The following is a 10,544-nucleotide window of genomic DNA, read 5'->3' on the forward strand; positions in this document are numbered from 1 at the left end:
CTTGTTGCTGCTGTGGGGACTGGAGAACTCACCTGGGGTCCATTTTGCTGCGAGACTAGGGCTGGAAGTTCGAGGAGTTTGGAGGAGGGAGGATGCCGGAGTTTGCTCTGGGTGTTTGGCTCTGCCGGGACAGTGAGCTTGTGTGGAGCTGGGAGGCAAGCCGAGTCTCTCCTCCGTGTTTGGCAGGCTTCCATCTGCTCCGAAAACAGACCCTGGGATCTCTTCTTGCTAACAATCTCTCATTGGGCATTGTGGGAGGAAAGAGGGAAGGTGAGTCAGGACCCAACATTTAAAAGGGGCTGCGCACAGAGCAGAGTCACCACTGCTGAGATCAGGAGCAACTCCTGCGTCTGCAGAGACGCGAGGATGGATGAGTTATTTCACGGGGCGAACACCAGCCCCTGACTCTTCCAAAGTCTCCTGTTTCATCTCTGCAGAGACCCTCTGGCTGCAGAGAGTGCCGTGACTCGGCTGCAGCGCATTCTACAGCAGAACATCTGGACAACGGCCGAATTTCCCCTCGCTGCCCCGGCGAGTTTGGACTTCGTGGGACACTCCGGGAACTTCGCGAAACTAATGTGCTATGCATCTGAAACGCTGTCAATCCGTCAATAAGTATGTATGGGGCGCTTGCCGTGCTAGGCGCTGTGGGGGAAGCTAGGCAGGGAAAGAGGAGGAAGGGTCCCTGCCCTTGGGGAGTTTATAATCCCATTGTTTTAAAGGTTGGGGCACAGGTACTAAGCTTTACTGGAGAGACATACTTGTAACAAGGTCTTTTAATTACTTTAACTAAACTCTGGGACGGGTTCCAAGATGAAGCCACCAAAATCCGCTCTAAAGTAAATACTTATTTCAGTGAGTTTGGAGTGGCTAAAAAAAAATAAAATCTCCAACAGAATTAGAAGCCAGGCCTTTTAGCTCTCATAAAGTGCAGTCGCTTAAGTGTGGGTTAAAAAAATGCAATAGATCTTTTAGCAAGAAGGGGGTCTGAAGCTTATTCTTCCATGTAAAATTTGCGCCGTATACTACTGTAGAGCAAGTATTCTTAACAAAGCCACTTAATGCCATCTGTAGAATAATCTTGCGATTTCCTGGGCAATAGCGCAGTGGCACAGTCTAAAGACGTGTTCCAGAGCAGAGGCCCAACCTTGTTAGGAATTTCAAAGTAATATTCGGGAATTTTTGCCCACACAGAAACTTGACTCTTTTCTGTTTGTAGAAACAGAGAAGTTGCTCAGTCATTTGGCAGACAAGTCTTTCAATTTGGCAGTGCCCTCAGTTTTCCCCATCTGTAAAACGGAGATAAATTTTATTTTGAAATACTTCTGTCTTCTGGAGTCCCCTTTTCATGGTTTCTACTGTTGTTGTCTGGGTTCATTTGCCGGTGCCGATTGCTGTCGTTTTAGAAAAAAAAAAAAAAAAAAGCATTACATAAACAGAAAGGATTAAGAGAAGTATAGGACAAACGCAAAGACTTAATTCAACTACCTGTTTTTACATGATCAAGATAGATTGTGTGGATTGTTACAATACATGGATAATAAATGTACAAGGAAGGGCAGCAAGCTCCCAGAGCTGGGTCAATACAATATACACTTTGAAGAAAAAAAAAAAAAACAAAAAAAACCTTGCACTTTGACTCTGTAGAGTAGATAACTGGAGCCCTTGAATTCTGGTAAGCATGTGAATAATGTGTAACTTTTCTGTCAGGGGGCTGGCATTTAGTTAGGGAGTGAAATGCAAAGAGAAGTTCGAGTTTGAAAAAAATGCAAGGTCACCGTGTAGAAAACGATATCGGATCCTGGTGTTTTGTAGAAGTATTATCAAAAAAATAATCTTTTTTAAGTATCCAGAAATAGAGTGAGTTATCTCATGAGGAGGACTGATATGGGAACCCTAGCACTTGGCCACGCTATATGTTAAATGAAGACAATATTTTCCCAATTGTGTGTTCAAATGACTTGATTCATGAAGAATCTATATGTTTTTAATAATTTGTAAAGGGACAGAGGAAGGGGCTATTATCTTGAGAATTTTAAGGGTCTTTTTTCTTCTTCCTTACAGGAACTTCAGATCTCCTATTCAGTCTCCTGAATGGAGAAAAGCATCTATTTTGACACAGAAAATCATATATGTTGGCAGAGTAAATCATCCACGTTGGCAGATAAAATTAGAGCGGCTGCTCTGAAAATGAGCATTGAAACTGCGTGGAACCATCTGTCCCACCTAGCTCAGCAGTTCAGGTGAGCTACAACTAGCCTCTCTGGCTTTATGAGCAGAAATCAGGATACACTAAGAAAGAAGTGGTGAATTCAGGGTTCTGGATGCCTGCTGTAGGCTTCCCTATTTTGAATATAGTTCTGCTAGAAATGTGGGTGAAGTAGGAGTAGCACTGAACAAAGAGTACACTTTGACTCCCTGAGCTTGTTCCAAGTCAAATCTCTCCCCTCTCCCTTTCCCACCCCTAGCGCCCTTCTCCCCCACCCCCCTGCAAGCTCTTGCCATCTTTGAGCTGCCAACTCTATTCTTAGGACCCAAGGGACTCAAAGGTAACAGTTCCCCCTTTGGTCAGATCTAAGAGTATTGCCAAGTAAGGTGTGGTGTTTGGCAAAGTCGCTCAGATTTTTCATGGGTGCCCTCTTATCTTACTCATACCATATCTATGTTCTAGACCTAGGTCACCACAATCTCCTTTTATCAAAACTAACCTGTTAAGTATCTTTTTTGAACAGGCTAAAGTTCTCAACCAGCTATCTCTTCAGAAAAGTATATTTTAAACTAATTCACACTAAGTTGTTAACGACGAATTAGGTCCAGTAAAGGCTTATTAATGGGCATTTTAACGGAGACAATTTCTTCGGTCAACTAGACCCTTAATTATGGAGTTTCAGGTATCCAGAACCAGGATGGTGGAGTAGGTATTTTAGCCGCTGGAAGGATTTCTCACTCCACACTTCATCCACCATGCTGTCAAGTTCATGACGGACACAGCTCTAGTCAGTCTATCTCAAATTTCCTTTTTCTTTCCTATCCTGTCCTACTTGACTGGACCATCTAGAAAGAAATATAAGCAATTTTTTTTTTTTTAGCATGGTGTTTAAGAGTGCTAGATTCGGATTTGGGGAAAGATTCGGGTTTGAATCCTGGCACTGACTAGCTGTTTGATTCTGGGCGTTTCTCTGAGTCTTTGTTTCTTCCCATGTAAAATTAGTATAATAATCCTTTATTTCTATCTACCTCATTGAATGATAATGAGAAAAGTGCTTTGTAAATCTTAAAGAGCTGTGGAAATATGAACCAGTTCACACACCCCACCCCCAGGACTTAGAGCCAAGAATTAGTCCAAAGAGCCAATACCCAACATTCAACTGGCAGACCACGCCCTGGACCCTCTGGCCCCCAAGCACCAAAGGTGCCTTCAATATAAAAGGTTCCCAAGGATCCAGCCAGCCCCAAAGCTCCTTTTGCACCACTTAACCCAAGGATCATAAATCATCCTTACATCTCTCCTCTTATATATATAAGGGGTTCTCAACATTTTTCACTTGGATACTCCCTTGGCTTTCGGCAAACTTTCCTGAACCCCCTATTCAACATGAAAAGAATTAAATACTAGAGATTATAACTCATATGTACATAAGAAAGAATTAAATAATAGATAAGATTAATTTCATTAGGATAATAGAATTATTTCCTAAATACGCCTCATCCTTCCTTGACAAGCTTTTTATACCTTCTAGGGGTACGTGTATTTCTTTGTCCTAACCCATACCATTGTGAATCTTCTGAAATCTGTACCCAACAGAGTAGAAGCAAGGAATGGGATATCTGTTCCACTTGTTTTTCTTTTTTTCTTTTTTTTTTAAAGGAAGGATTTTGTCCAACCAATTTTTCCATTTCCCTAATAGCTCCTTATTCTTCTCTCCCTTAAAGTCAATGCAAGTCAACAAGAATTTATTAAGCACCTGCTATGTGCCAGGCATTGTTCTAAGTGCTAGGAATACAAAGAATCCAAACGTCCCCCCCCAATAACCCCTATTCTCAAAGAAGTCATAGTCTTTTCCACTCTGTCCTTCCACTCTTCCAGAAACTTCCTGGGGAGGTTGAGGTGAATGTTGACAGAAGTGGGAGTACAAAACCGTACAGGAGACTAGCTACTTGTAAAGAAGGGCCGGTTCTGCACACAATGCCCCATACTTCTTCTCCGATGTTTGCCTGGGGTTGTGAGCTGACTAACAGAAAGGGATATATTATTTTGGCCAGGGTCAATCTATAACTCTTTTGTGGGCAATAAACCTAATTGAGGGGAACATGTCTTGTCCAAACAGAAGACCATGTCCTTCCAACTCTCCCCTTACCTCAGACATAACCAGGAGAGGAAGTGGGGGGTGGTGTGTGAAGGAGAACTAAAGCTATCTAATCCAGAGAGGGGTAGGTCACAAATTCGCCATTTTATGATCAAGGTTTCTGGGCTAGGTGGGCACTTGACTTTGCAATATTTTACAAGAACAATAGCATATCTTACATTTGTACAACTCTATAGACACGTTGTAAACTTCAAAGCACTTTGTAAGTATGGGTCAGGAGTATTTACAAAGCACTTTGGACACCATGATAACATTTGCTCTTCAAATCAACCCTGTGTAGAAGTCCAGGGCAAGCATGTTGAGAGACAAATTTAAACTCATAGAGTCATAGAACACTGGAGCCCAAAGAGGACTTAGAAATGGCACAGTCCAATCTTCTTTTCTTTTACAATTTGGGGAAACTGAAGCCCAGAGTGGGAGATTTATCCCATGGCCCATAGCAGATTAATGGTGTCAGATGTTCAGTTGTTTTTTAAGTCCTGTCAGACTCTTTGTGACCCTATTTGAGGTTTTCTTGGTAAAGATATCAGTGAGTGGTTTATCATTTCCTTTTATATCTCATTTTACAGATGAGGAAACTGAGGCAAATAGAGTTAAGTAGCTTGCTTAGGGTCACACAGCGAGGAAGTGTCTAAGCTGGATTTGACCCCAAGCCAGACACTAAGACACCTAGCTGCTGAATTAGTGGGCAGGGTGGGATTTAGAACCTGGTTCCACTGATTCTCCAGTCTTGGGCTCTTTCATCCTTTTCAGACGCTAGTATTTCTCTGTTCCTCATAAATGCAAACTAGGTTCTACAGACAAAAGACTATAATGAGTTTTAAGAAATGGCGCACCATGGACTTCACAGATTGGAGTCACCTGGCACTTTATTGGTGCTCCCTATTGGTGGGAGCACTTCTATACTCCAATTATCCCAGAATAAATTGGCCTCAATTCTCTTCTTTGCTGTAGTGGAAGTTTAAAATGGACTTCTTCTTAGAACATTTTCATTCTTCTTTGATCGTTTCCCATACCCCTTCTTAGGAAAGATCATAGGAAGGGACCCTTATGGATCAAGTTCAACGTCCTCTTTTCTGAGGCTGAGAGAGGGACTTCACTAAAGTGGAATTCTAATCCACGTCTTTGGACTCCAACAATCAATCAGTCAACAAACATATATTAAACTGAGGCACGCTGTACCAGGCACACTAGGCTGGACACTGGGGATACAAAAACAAAAATGAAGCAAATCCAGGGCTTTTTTCACTATTGTATATGACCTCAAAGAGAAGCCCTGAGATGTCCTGATCCTGAAAGCTTGATTATTCAGTGAAGGTAGGAAAGCTTTTTTTTTTTTTTTTTTTTTTTTTTTTTTTTTTTTTTTTTTTTATCTAAGGGCATCTTTGAGTCCTTTCTTGTAGTCAACAAGCAACCTAAGACAGTCCCTAACATCTCAGTTTTACAAAAAAAAAAAAAGTGCTGTTTGAAAAGGAAAATGGGTTTCAGAGTCATAATTAGGATGGGGTAGCCTAAGCTTTCCTTTATAGGTGACATTTTGAGGGCACTGCTAGTATTCATACTCCTTCAGCAGCATAGATATGACTGAGTTGACCATTTAGTTAATTGTAAGCAAAGTAGGAGGCTCCCAGAAGGTACCCACTTACTCCCCCTAGCTGCTATAACCCAGGTAAGTTCCTTTTATGTTCTACCTCCTTCTTCTGAAGATTCTCCATTTTGGTCTTTCTCTCCTAGCCAAATGTGTCTTTAAATGTTGATCTGAAAGCGCATTTTCTACAACTAGCACAAATCATATTTTATGAAGCTGGCCCCTAGTGGAAGCATTTTTGTTATGGCTCTGAGGAGCACTAAGAGACACTGGCAAAGCATATGGCTTGTAACGCTCACAAGAATTTTTTTTTTGAATTTTTTAAAGGTGATATATCAACTTCCTTATAAAATTATAAACTTCTGTAAGAATTGGGGTGGAGAAAGGGAACACGAAAGGGAAAAGATGACCATTTTCACGTTGGCAAAGAAAATATACTAAAAAAAAATCCTTAATTCTTTTAACATTTCCCTTGCCCACTTTGGAACATGTATTTATTTTTTAAGTCAAAAATTTTAATTGGTTTCATTCTGAAAAGAACATAACTTAGATTAGACTTCTATCCCCTTGAGCTAGGGAGAGAGCTAGTATGGTATGGTGGAAAGAGCACAAAACTTTAGAGTAAACAGACCTATTTACTAGTTTAGGCAGTTATTTGACATTTGGCAGATCACTTTCTGTTTCTGGCCTCAGTTTCCCAAGTTGTAAAAAGAGGACATGGAGGAGCTGAATTCTGAAGTCTCCTCAAGCTTTAAAACCCTACATTCTAGGGGGCAGCTGGGTATCTCAGTGGATTGAGAACAAGGCCTAGAGATGGGAGGTCCTAGGTTCAAATCTGGCCTCAGACACTTCCCAGCTGTGTGACCCTGGGCAAGTCACTTGACCCCCATTGCTATAGCCCTTACCACTCTTCCACCTTGGAACCTATACTTAGTATTGATTCTATGGTGGAAGGTAAGAGTTAAAAAAACAAACAAACAAACAAAAAAAACCAAACCCTACATTCTGTGACTAGCATTTACATGTTAGAAAACCCAAGAATTCCTCTTCCAGGGTGTACAACTGAAAATAATTCAGTACAATGGAAAGTAATATTCTGAACCTGGCTTATTCTTGCTATTGACCATATATGGACAAGCTCTGATTTTTAAGAAACATAAATTAAAAAGAAGAAGAGGAAGGAGAAGCAGCTACAGAGCTTATAAATAAACCACTCGTGTTTTTTTGACAAACCATGCTAGTTTTTATAAAATGATAGTGGGAATAGAGAGAAGTGGGACTGGCTCTGACAGGGCCAAGAAATCATGTCCCAGTGCAATTTTCAAGGGTAGCCCCTTCCTCTAAATTAGTATACCTAATGGAAAACACTTTTAAACATGGTTTTCAGTGTGCCTCATTCCCATGATATGTGGAACTGAATCCTGAAATCTTTAGGAGTCATATATCTAGACAATAAGATGCTTATTTTTATTAACATTTTGGAGAAAATGTTTCCAAAATTCTGCTCCCCCTCCTGCTTTGCCAACATGATTCACACATCTAAAACCAGATTCTATTTTTAAAATATTCATTTGGAAAAATCAAATGCTCCTGCTTCTGCCATTAAAGATTTTATTTGCTTTTAACACAAAACTGAAGTTCACCTGTGAGGTGCCCAACCTTGACTGGTGAGAACCATTTAGAAGGGTAAGAGCAGGGGCAGCTGGGTAGCTCAGTGGATTGAGAGCCAGGCCTAGAGACGGGAGGTCCTAGGTTCAAATCTGTCCTCAGACACTTCCCAGCTGTGTGACCCTGGGCAAGTCACTTGACCCCCATTGCCCACCCTTACCACTCTTCCACCTATGAGCTAATACACAGAAGTTAAGGGTTTAAAAACCAAAAAAATAAAAATAAAAATAAAAGAAGGGTAAGAGCAATCTCATATCAGAGAAAGAAAACACCTCCTCCTTCTAGGCAAGAGGGACTTCTTCCCAGAAGGGCATGAAAGACTGCCTCCAACTTGTAAAGGGGCCTAGGTCCACATGTCCATCCCTGAACCCTGACCCTCCTTTTTTTATATTGAGGATGGAAAGGTCTGCCTTTGAAGATGTCAGAAAAGTAAAGATCCAGCTCTAGCACAAACTCTCCTGTATTTTTAGCCCTCTTCACCAGTTCTCTCTCTTTCCCTTGAAGATCATAAATGCGCCTAGCTTTGTTCATGAAAATGAACATTGAAACTGAACATTCCAAAGCCTTTGTCTGTGAGATTGCCATTACTGTGAAATAAAAATATTTGTTTTTCTTTCGGTCTGTTCTTTTTCTGATGAAGGATGATGGCTTAAAAAATCATTGGACAAATCATTACCTAGTGAAAAGTAAAAGTCATATCTCTCTCCCAGGCAGCACAAGAAAAGCACAGCTAGACTTTGCTTTGATAATTTCATTCTTTTCCTTTCCAGGACCAGAAGCAAGTCACCAATGTAAGAGAGAACAGATCGTCTAGACCGGGATGCGTAAAAGGAAGAGCAAGAGGAAGAGGAAGAAGAAACGGAAGAGGAAGAGGAAGCGGAAAAGAAGGGTGGACTGGAAGAACATTCTTCGAAGATGGTTACAAAGGTCGGTCAAATATTCTGCAGTAACAGCCCCCTGTTTGCATTAATCGATGCCTAGTATCTAGCCTTATCTCATCTGGGGTCTTGAGAGAACATCAAAAGGAGGACAAGAAATATAAGGAGGATTTGGGGAAGCCTCCCTAAAATCCGGCAAGAAACTTAGAGGGGATTTCTACACTGACAAGTTGAGGGATGATTTTTGTAACCCCTCAGGAGAATATGACCTGGAATAGGGTCATAAAACCTCAGAGTTAAGAGAGCTATTCTGTAGTTCTTAGAGACTGTCCAGTCCACCCCCCCCCCCTCATTTAATAGATGGAGAAACCATCTTGGGAAGTACTTGCCCCAAGTCACAAAGGTGGCAAAGCTGGGATTTGAACTCAGTCTTCTGACTTCAATTCCGAGGCTCTTTTGAAGGGACCTTAGAGATACTCTGGTCCTACTTTGTAAATTTGCAGCTGGTAAAACTGAGGCCTTGAAGGCAAACTGGCCTGATCTCCTGGTTCACTATTAATTAGCTTTATTGGAGAAGTAAGCATCCCAGCATGCTTGCAAATAATGCATCTACCTGGGTAGAAAGCATTTGATTATTTCCTGGCATTTCTAAAGAAGAACAGCTCAGCCCAGGTAATAATTGACACAAACAGATCATTTTGTCAGAATGGTGCGAGCAACTTTGGTGTAAACTATTACTCTGGGCTCAGGCAGCTGCCGGGCAGTAAAAGTAATCAGAACCATGGAGCAGTGTGGTCTCTCCAGGGAGCCACACCCTATTCTTTTGGCCCAAGACCATTTTCCTCAATGGAGCATTGGCTCCTGGAAACCATTGTACTTAATGGGGCATTGGCTCCTAGAAACTATTGTGCTTAATGGAGCATTGGCTCCTGGAAACCATTGTGCCTAACGGAGCATGGGCTCCGAGTGGCTCCAGGTATGCTCCTGGAGGGGCTCTGGGGCCACAGACACTGTAGGCTAAACTCCCTCTTAGGATGGCTGAGTGAAGCCTGTTGGTTGGAAGAGTTGGTCGCTCAGGGAGAGGGAGGGATTATGCCAGAGTTGTCACTAGACTACTGATTTCATTCATTATGTCACTTCCCTGTTGAAAGATTTTTTCAGTGAGTCCCTATTCTTAATAGGATCAGATCCAGGTTCATTAGGCTGGTGGCCACATTCCAGTCCCATACTACCTTTTCCAGCCCTATCTCCCACCCTTCAAATGATTCAACGCTTCAAGGATCTGTCATTTTACTGGTGTGGGAACTCCTTCCACTGACACAGGTTGTAAACCCTCTCTGTGGCTAAGCCGATGTTCTTTGAGAGATACTGTTTTCAAAAACCTCCTTCACCATGAGGTCTACCTGGCCCTGAGGCTTTTTGAACTTAGCTTGACTGGTCCTCAAACAAGTCTGTCCTGGGCCCATCCTTGGAGACTTGCCAAGGGAATTTACTTATCCTGCCCATTTCCCTCAGCCCCACCCCACCCCGGGGCACAGACTTCAAGGATCCCAAGTCACCTTCTCCACACCACAGTGAGACCTCTGAAGAGAGTCACTTGAGCTGACCTTCACAGAGGAGATCAGACTTGAACCCTGACATCTTTCAAAGGCTTAGCTCAAGTGCTACATCCTCCATGAAGCCTTCCCTGACCCACACAGTCTCAGGGGGCCTCCTCTTCCTCTTCTGAACTCAAACAGCACTTGTTTGTACTGTATTGTATAGTTGGCACTCACATCATATACTGTTCAGTGAGTGTTCTTCTATTGTTGTCTTGTATTGTTACTCAGCTTAACTTATGTGTGAGCCTGGGCTCCCTTGCCAAATGGTGAGCTCAAGTTTGTGTTGAGGGCCGGGAACGTGCTTTATATGTCTTTGTAGCTCCCAGGGTATGTATGACCTAGCATCAGACTAGGCACATACTTCTCTTGGGTTGGTACTTATTATTATTATTATTTGTTAGGCTGGGTTATTATTTCTTTGGTTAAGGTCCTAAAAGGAAAA

The 10,544-nt window shown here is 42.0% G+C and overlaps 1 long non-coding RNA gene across 1 annotated transcript; it reads left to right on the top strand.

The window, feature by feature from the left end:
* The first annotated feature begins 385 nt into the window (after positions 1–385).
* On the top strand, positions 386–8,828 carry LOC123235322. Its single transcript, XR_006505381.1, has 3 exons — positions 386–615; positions 2,065–2,243; positions 8,394–8,828. It is a non-coding gene; the product is annotated as an uncharacterized LOC123235322 (long non-coding RNA).
* The last annotated feature ends 1,716 nt before the right edge of the window (positions 8,829–10,544 follow it).

Source organism: Gracilinanus agilis, chromosome 2 (genome assembly GCF_016433145.1).
Source record: "Gracilinanus agilis isolate LMUSP501 chromosome 2, AgileGrace, whole genome shotgun sequence".
In the NCBI taxonomy this organism is placed as follows: Eukaryota; Metazoa; Chordata; class Mammalia; order Didelphimorphia; family Didelphidae; genus Gracilinanus; species Gracilinanus agilis.